Source organism: Octopus sinensis, linkage group LG6 (assembly GCF_006345805.1).
Source record: "Octopus sinensis linkage group LG6, ASM634580v1, whole genome shotgun sequence".
In the NCBI taxonomy this organism is placed as follows: Eukaryota; Metazoa; Mollusca; class Cephalopoda; order Octopoda; family Octopodidae; genus Octopus; species Octopus sinensis.
The window spans coordinates 50,120,822-50,130,821 of record NC_043002.1 but is presented as its reverse complement, the minus strand read 5'-3'; the positions used below and the strand labels follow the sequence as shown (position 1 = coordinate 50,130,821).

Sequence of the window (10,000 nt, the reverse complement as noted above, 5' to 3'; positions counted from 1 at the left end):
TATTTTTTAAATAAAAATCCTTTTTTACAAGTACTTTTTCTTTTAAGGAGAAGAAAAAAAAGAAAAATTCAAACTTACCATTAAATTTCAAAAGAAATCCAAACCATATTGAAAGTAAAAAGGTGTTGTAAAAATAACCCTATGAAAAAAAAAAAAAAAAATTAGAACACAAATATCAATACAACACATATTTCAATCAAATTAAATATACAAAACCAGTAAAGTTGCAAGGCATAGTTGTTAGGATGTTTGCATCCGTGATCATAGGTCATGATTTTGATTTTCGGACCAATAAGTTTGGACTAGCATCCTTTCCAGGAGGGGAATGTTGTAATCTCAGTCACTTATACACCATAGGAAGTGGGTTGAGCCCTGACCTTATGAATCCCTAGGACTCACGCAAGACCAAGCCAGAACAAACTTTAACCCATAGGTATTCAGATCTACTCAGTCAAATGTAATGCTTATTTATTCACATTGTTTTGGATCAAGACCTTGAGATTTCGAAGATGTGATTGCTTAGTTTTGGAATGACATTGTAGGATAGGTGTGAGAGGCCACATCTGGCCAGTTTGAACATAAAACAGGTAGAATATTTTGGCCGAACATGGCAGGTTTAAATGCTAAAGGGTTACAACACTGCAAATTCCTTAATTAACAGCCACCATAAAATTTGAAATAATTGATTTCTAATATGATATAGGTATGATTTTAAACTGTATCTCATGGTAGGGACCTTGGTTTGAGTGTTCCAGAGTTTTAAAGAGTGTAGAAACTACTTCTTGGTTAAGAGTGTTCCCAGATCTACTCTGGCCCAGTGTAGTAGCCCCTGTAAAGGTCCCAGCTATGGGTATATTAGCAGGGTCAGTTTAGTAGTTGCAGCTCATCAGCTAGAGCAGTTGGGGGTGAAGTGAGGGAAACCAACTAGAAGGAAAATCCTGATTCCACATCTCCATTGCCTTGCAGCAATACAGAGCCATGGGAAAGGCCTTGAGAATTAACCCTTAAGGAAAAAATCAGAAGAAGGAGCCTTTGTGACAGTTCGATGTTGTTTACAACCCTTCTTCTGAGGTAGTTCGATGTTGTCTACAACCCTCCTGCGATGATACTGGTACCAAATTGTAACAGCCATGCTGTTCCTTAGGATCTGTCAGTGACATGGAAAAATGGGAACACAATGCATGGGCAATAGTCTTCTGTACCATACAGCTCAAGCTTTGATCCTGTTGAACACCCTATACCGAAGAGATAAAACTGGACAACACAAATATTATCAGGTCAGCCCACAAATGCAGAGACATCCATTTAAACATCAGACGATTCAGCTAAGTAATGCTGTTCCAGTAGGTTGAACAACCAGGTCCCTCACTTAAGGTCACAAATGACACACACAGCCCTCACATATAGACAGGAGGCCTATTATTTTTTTTATTTTATTCTTTTATGGATATCTCTTTCGATACAGCCAGTTAAATTAAGCCCACTACTTGGGATTCATTTTCTTTTATTAATCCCAGAATAAAGTAAGTTTAAATTGCTTGAAATACCAACGGAAGAAAACTAAATAAAAACAATTTTCTTTAGTGCTTTACCAATTCATTTAGCCATGTATTGCACTTCAACGTCAATAATTAATTAGTACTGTTAGGATGAAAAAACGTTAGGACTTTGATTGGCATGAGTCGTATTGCAGGTAAAAAAAAGTCTTGATTCTTTGTTTGTTTGTCTATGGACATGATATCTCAAGAACTGCTGGATGGACTCGGATGAAATATTCAGGGATGTTTGGCCTCATGACTTGCATGAACTGATTAGATTTTGGGATCAATCCAGTACCGGATAAGAATTTTGGATTATTTTCCGGTTTTTTTACTTAATTTTTGAGAGCGGTCAGGTTCAATTTTAGTATACTCATTTGTGAGAGCAGTTGAGATTATTTCAGATATTCTCATTTTAAAAATCCTCTCTGGTTAATCGCTGGGAAGACGTTGGTGTTTTCTTGGCAGAGGTTTGTGCTCTCTGAGTGCTCTTGTTAGTATTAAGGTGGCAAGCTGGCAGAAATGTTAGCACACCAAGCAAAATGCTTAGCAGCATTTCGTCTGTCTTTACATTCTGAGTTGCAAGTCCACCAAGTTCGAATCTGCCTTTCATCCTTTCGGGGTCGATAAATTAAGTGTCAGTGAAACACTGAGGTCGATGTGATCAACTATCCCCCTCCCCTTAAATTTCAGGCCTTGTGCCTATAGTAGAAAAGATTATTATTAATGTTATTATTATTATTATTATTATTATTATTAAGGTGGTGAGCTGGCAAAATGCTGAGTGGCCACCACTCATTACTTTTGAGATCAATAACACAAGTACCAGTCAAGTACTGGAGTTGATGTAATGAACTTACCCACTCCCCAGAAACTGCTGGCCTTGTGCCCAAAATTTGAAATCATCATCATCGTTATTATTATTATTATTATTGTTGTTATTATCATTATTATTAAGGTGGCAAGTCGCCAGAATTGTTAGAATGCTGGACAAAATGCTTAGCGATATTTCACCAGTCACTACATTCTAAGTTCAAATTGCGCTGAGGTCATCTTTGCCTTTCATCCTTTCAGGGTCAACAAATTGAGTACCAGTGAAACACAGGTGTTGATGTAATCGACTAACAAACCCACCCAATTTCAGGCCTTGTGCCTAAAATAGAAAGGATTATCATCATCATCACCATCAACATTATTATTATAGCTGCTACGACAATTAAAAGAGGGTCCTACAATTGCTTGTATTAGATTCCTAACAAATTCCACCCCAATAATCACCAATAAAACAAGTACCAAGAACCAAAGCCACTACATTAATCACCATCATATCTCCACCACCACCATCACCACTCCCTCTTCTCGTATATGCTCAGTTCTCATTCTCGTTACATCTCTTGGTTTACACAGTGCTACGGCACCTTCAGCCTGCAGAAAATCAACATTTACAACAGGAGAGTCCATAAATGTTGGCAGTATAAGTACTGGAAGACACGGTAGTAGTGGTGGTCATGAACAAAGTGCCGGCAGTGACGGTAGCAGCAGCAGCAGTAGTAGTAGTAGTAGTTTCAAAAGTTGTAATGACATGAGATGTAGTGACAACAGTAGAAATGGTAATGGAGATGGTGGCAGCTGTGTATTTCATGATTTATAGATGTGATGATTGATATTTTAACATCTTAACAATAAATTGACAGGCTATTGATCAGCCAACTGAGGTGTGCACACACAACTGAAATGAGGAGTGGCTAAAAGAACAGGGTTAGAAATAGGCAGCCAGAGAGTTGAGCTAAGCAGCTAGAGCAGAACCATCAAGGATCAGCGATCACATAAACAAACATGTAGGTGGACAGAGGGATAAGCAGGGAGGCTGGCGGATGGCTAGAAAGACAGATAAACAGACATACAAGCAGATCAGAGATGAAGGACAGACATATGGGTAGATTGAAGGATGGACAATGAGGAGGTTGACCGAAAGACAAACAGACAGGCTGGTTGGTTAACAGACAAAAAAAAAATAAATAAATTGACAGATGGTCAAACAGAAAATTTAACAGATGAACAAATAGACAGGTTGACAGGTGAAAATACAGGTAGACTGACTGAGACTGATAAACAGACATACAAGCAGATCAGAGATGAAGAACAGACATATGGGTAGATTGAAGGATGGACAATGAGGAGGTTGACTGAAAGACAAACAGACAGGCTGGCTGGTTAACAGACAAAAAAAAAAAAATTAATAAATTGACAGATGGTCAAACAGAAAGTTTAACAGATGAACAAATAGACAGGTTGACAGGTGAAAATATAGGTAGACTGACTGATAGCCAAATAGGAAAATTAATTGATGGCCAAACATGTAGATTTGAAGATGGCCAAGCAGGTAGATTGATAGCTAGTCAAACAGAATAGATTGACAGATATGGACAAACAGGTAGACTGACAAACAGAAAAGCAAGAAGATTGACAGATGGCCAAACAGATAAATTGACAGATAGTCAAACAATAAGGTTGAGAGGTAGACAAGATAGACAAACAGGTAAACAGACAGAAGGACAAACAGGTAAACTGACAGATGGCGAAAACAGGTAGATGGACAAATAGAAAACAGGTAGAAGACTGGCAGGTGGATAAACATGTAGATTGTCAGATGGCCAAAACAGGGAGACTGACAGCCGGCCAAAGCAAGTAGATCGAGAGGTGGGTAAACAGGATACGGGGGGGGGGGGGATTCACTGAGAGGTTGACAAACAGAGAAACTGACAGATGAACAACAAAAAAAGGGCAAAGAGAGACAGACAGACAGACAGACAGACAGAGAAAGCCTACAAGTGGCAGGCAAAATAAGAGTCAAACAGACAGACGGACGGACAGACAGACAGACAAATAGACTGTAAGAGTTAAGTGTTTTATTTAAGACAGGCTGTGGTGTTAGTATTGGCAACAACAGCAAACATTAAATCATTGACTAAATACAATCACACACACAACGCACAATGATGTTGCTGCTGTGGATGATGATGATGATGATGATGATTGCAGTGATGATGACTTTACTGATGACAGTGATGACAATCAAAATGATGATGACGATGAAGAGACTTGGAAAAAAATGAAAAGCCTGTCAGATAGTTAAAGTCAGAAGTCTGACAGTGTGTTTGGTAGGTGTGTGTGTGTGTGTGTGTGTGTGTGTGTGTGTGTGTGTGTGTGTTTGTAGGTGTACATAGCTTGTGTGTGTGTGTGTGTGTGTGTGTTTGTATGTGGGTGTGTACGAGTATGTGGGGAGAGAGAAAGAGAGAAAGTGGAAATGTGTGAGCTGAAAAAGAGTCAGAATGATAGAAGAGAGAGTGTGAGAGCAAAAGGAATGAATAAAAGAGAGAATGAGAGAGAGAGAAAGAGAGAGAGAGAGAGAGAGAGAGAGAGAATGAGAGCGTGAGAATGAGAGAGAGGGAAAGAGAGAGAGAGAGAGCGAAAGCTGCGCCTGATGTTCACTGGAGTATAATACAATTTGACAAGACACTAATGTTGGTGATCATGTCTTGGCATTGTCTGGCAAGAGATCATCATCGTCATCATCACCACCACCCGCCATCATTACTACTAATGTCATTATCATCAACGCAAGCACCACCAACACTGTTACCATTACCATTGTCATCACCAAAATTATATTTATCTCTTTTACCACCACCATCACTGCCAATATGCACTTCATCACTATTTCATCATCATCATCGTCATCATCGTCGCCACCACCACTAAACTATATATTATCACTACCATCTCCACAGCCTACAAACACCATCCCAGTTTCATCATCATCCGTAATACTGCTGCTGCTATCATCATGAACATCATCACCATCATCATCATCATCTTCGTCATTGGTCGTCATCGCCATCACAACACAATTTTCATCACCACCGACACCTTCCTAACACACTACCACCTCATCTCATCTCACCTTATATGGCTAGGTTAGTATACACACACACACATACACACACACACACACACTCACACTCACTCACACCTGAACTATAGCGATTTTAAAAGACCATCAACTCAACAGAAAGAGTCAATTAAACAGACAAGAATTTAAAAACTGGCTATTTTAACATCCAAACCACACACACAGATTCTAACCATTTTCTTCACTACAAACAACCACCACCACTATAACCACCATCTCTACCACAACCCTACCTACTACAACCTAACATTTTCTCGACAATGGAATGATGGTGGTGGCGCTGGTAGTGATGGTTGTGACAGCAGTGGTGTGGGAAAGATAGAATGCCAAAACTAAAAAAAAGGAAATAAAATTTGAAAAAAAAAAAAAACCAGAAAAGATATAAAAAAATATTAAGGGTTTAATACAATATGAACTTTATTATTTCGCAACTAACTGGTTTGGCGCCTGGTTTATTTAATTTTATTGGTAGAGGAGAGGGGGCAGCGTAGTGGTGGTGTGTGACGAGGGCTTGGAAGATCAACAATTTACAATATCATTTTTCACTACCCACTCCTTCACAACTCCCCCCTCACAGCTCTCTTTTGTTTTCGCTTTCTTTGTTTGTTTCTTTTTTGATTTTATTTGTTTTGCTTTCAGTTTTGATTTATTTTACATCAATGTAGGAAGAGCGGATATTTAAACCTTAAAAAAAAAAAAAACCCAAACCCCTTTACTTTTGAAAAAAAAAAAAAAGAAAAGAGAAAAAAAAACACAACAGGTTTATTAATGGGGATTTGAACCATCAAACCAGATATTTATTGCTTGCCATATATAGATATGTGGTTCAAGGTTGATGCATGTTCCATGAGTGGGCTGGTTGCTCTTTTTCATTTTCTAATTGGTTGCTTATGATGTTTAATAACATTTACATTGAAATCTTAGAATTCCATAAAATATTAGACATGGCTATATAGTAAAGAAACTTGTTTTACAGTCAAGTAGTTTTGGGTTCAATCCAGTGTGTGGCACCTTAGCCAAGTGTCTTCTACTATAGTTGCCTTGCGAGTAGATTTTGGTAGGTCCATATATATATTCTTTTATTAGTTTCAGTCATTTAACCCTAGGACTTATTCTTTGTAAGCCTACTACTTATTCTATCCGTCTCTTTTACAAAACTGCTATGTAATGGGGACGTAAACATACCAACATCGGTCGTCAAGCGATGATGGGGTGACAATCAGAGATACACAAACATGTGTGTGTGTGTGTGTTTGTTTGTCTGTATGTGTAAAGGGCTTCTTTCTTTTTCCGTCTACCAAATCCACTCACAAGACTTAGGTTAGCCTGAGGCTAGAGTAGAAGACACTTGCCCAAGGTGCCACGCAGTGGGACTGAACCTGGAACCATGTGGTTAGTAAGCAAGCTACTTACCACACAGCCACTCACAGAATCCCTTGCCATATAGTGGTTCACCAATCATGGTCTATTTTTAAGCTTACATCAATTCATCTGTGGTGCTGTTTAGCATTTATAATAAAATAAATATATACAAATTATAAAAATAATTTTTTAAATGTACAGTGCAGTACTGTACCTACTTCACAGCTTTTCACCTATTGGGGAGGGGGTGGGGTGGAACACAACACTTGATAGTCAAGGGATTATTGTGTGTGTGTGTGTATATATATATATAGCGCTGTGTGTTAAGAAGTTTGATTCCCAATCACATGGGTTTGGGTTCAGTTCCACAGTGTGGCACCTTAGGCACAGCTGTCTTCTACAATTGTCTCAGGCCAACTTTGAGTGGATTTAGTAGATGGAAACTGAAAGAAGCCCAGTGTGTGCGTGTGTGCATATCTTTGTGTCCATGTTTGTCCTCCACCACTGCTTGAGAACCGATGTAGGTGTTTTTATGTCCCCCATAACTTAGCAGTTCAGCAAAACAGAATGATAGAACAAGTACGAGACTTAAAAATAAATCTAGTATTGGGGTCACTTAGTTTGACTAAAATTCTTCAAGGCAATGCCCCAGCATGGGCACAGTCTAACAACCAAAACAAATACGGGATAAAAAAAAGTGTGTGTGTGTTGGTGTGTATGAGTGTGTGTAAGCTTAGTGAACTGCACTATGGCTCTTAGTGTGAATGTTGAAAACTGGGAGTAAATGACAGAAAATCAATCAATTTGAGAAAAAAGTGATCTATGGTGGTTGTAAAGCATTTGAAGCAAAGAGATCCATTTTGAAACCAAGCAATTTGTAAACAGGACTTGACTTCAATCCCAGACTACTTTTCTGCCTGAAAATATTTGTTACATTTGCTGTAGGGTCTATTGGTCCAAAACCAGATTGGTTAATTATATGAGATTTTATGACGACATTTACTAATTGATGAGATGGCCTTCTGTGAAGAAATGGTAACCATTATCATAATGTATGTATGTATATGATGATGCATGGCTCAGTGATTAGAGCATCGGGTTAACAATAATGAGATTGTGAGTTCAATTCCTGGACTGGGCTGTGTGTTGTGTTCTTGAGCAAGACACTTTATTTCATGTTGTTCCAGTTCATTCAGCTGTAGAAATGAGTTGCGATGTCACAGGTGCCAAGCTGTATCGGCCTTTGCCTTTCCCTTGGATAACATTAGTGGAGCAATCTCATGGTCATTCATGATCGAAGGGGGTCTTTGTTTGGTGTGTGTGTGTGTGTGTCGTATGTATGAGTTTGTCCCCGCTTGACAAGTCATGCTGATTTATTTAGGACCCCATAACTTAATGGTTTCTGCAGAAGAGGCCAACAAAATAGGTACCAGACTAAAAACATAAGAACTAATTTCAATTTGTTCAAGTAAACCAGTGGTTCTGAATGTGGAGGGCACTGGAGAAAAGTAGGGGCAATAATCAGTCAATAAGGGGTAATGGATGTAGTGGTCAACAGGGGGTAATGGATGTAAAAACAACAAAATAATGGGTTGATTAGGTCAAGTTTATTACTGAAATACAGATGTTTTGAATTTGATGTAGAAAGTGTGGTCTGTGTTTGTGGTGGTAAGTAGGTGGGGGGTGTTACTAATGTGGCCTGGATGCCAAAAGAGGTGGCAGTTTGAAAAAGTCAGGGAACCACTGAACTAAACCACTGGAGGCGGTGTGCCAATAAGGTTACAGAAACAAGGATAAAAATGATTAAAATCTATGATTTTTAAGCCTAAAAGACTTACAGGCTTCCTGATTCCCAACAGCCCAGGCTGGTGAGCAGTAAACGGGTACCGTAGACAGGTTCAAAGTAGTAAATAGAAGCAGCACACACAAAAAAAAGGCTTCAAAACTATATAAATACAAATTAAATATCTTTGACCAAAACTAAGGAGGAACTAAGCAACAATAATTTCAGAGAAGCTACTACATAAGCTTCACTGGCTCAAATCACATCCAACCAACTTAAAAAAACAAAGGACATATAATCTCTCTCTATATAAACGGCAGTTTGTCTGTCTGTGTGTCTGTCAGGTTGTACCCTCACCCTGACCACGGCTTTCAACCGATTCTGATGAAACTTGACACACACATAGCCCAATGTCATAATTCAAAACTAATGCAGCGAAAATTTTGAAAAGTTCCTCCAGTTCTGAAAATTATCGATAAATTTGACATGGGGTCGAGAATCTAAGCTTTTTATATGCAACACATTTTCTGTCTAGGGGACACAACACGACCTTTTTATCGCCCAAAGGGACAGCTAGGAACATCGTATACACAGAAGTATTTGAGTGAAGAGAAGATATCGCAACCTACACATGCGCCTTCGTTCCCAAGAGGGAAAGGACTAGATTGGGATTAGTCGTTGCCTACTAGGGGCTCTTACATACCCGGGCAATGCCGGGCTTTGCTGCTAGTATTGGATAAATGAGCCCAAAAGAAACAGTGCTACACTGAGCAAGTGGTACTGAATGACAAGCAGTTATAGTATTTCATTACAGAGCTATTTTCAGAGTGACTCCCAACCCAACACACATGAGCCAACATTTACTTTCTATTTTACATAAATCTATAACCAAACCACAACAATGAATCAAAGTAATGAAATAATATATATGTGTGGCAAGTAGCTTGCTTCCCAACCACATGGTCCCAGGTTCAGTCCCAAGGCACGGCACCTTGGGCAAGTGTCTTCTACCAAAGCCTTGTGAGTAGATTTGGTAGATGGAAACTGGAAAAAACCCGTCATATATGTGTGTGGATGTGTCTATATATAATATTAAAAATGATAAAGAGTATGGAGACTTGTACATTCACAAGAAATCGATCCCAAGATTTATTTTTTGTAAGCCTAGTACTTATTCTATCAGTTTCTTTTGCCAAACAGCTAAGTTACAGGGACGTAAACACACCAACATCAATTGTCAAGCGATGATGGGCAGACAAATATAAACACAAAGGCACACACACACATACACATACAATGGGCTTCTTTTAGTTTCCATCAACCAAATCCACTCACAAGGCTTTG

The 10,000-nt window shown here is 38.9% G+C and overlaps 1 protein-coding gene across 2 annotated transcripts in view; it reads right to left on the bottom strand.

Annotated features, from left to right (window-relative positions):
• The window catches only part of LOC115212984 (zinc finger protein 845-like), a 335,566-nt gene that overhangs the window by 168,303 nt on the left and 157,263 nt on the right, over positions 1–10,000 (bottom strand). For both annotated transcript variants that reach the window (XM_029781851.2, XM_036503885.1), the window contains exon 3: positions 79–139. The gene's annotated coding sequence lies outside the window, so the exon portion shown is untranslated. The remainder of the gene's footprint in view (positions 1–78; positions 140–10,000) is intronic.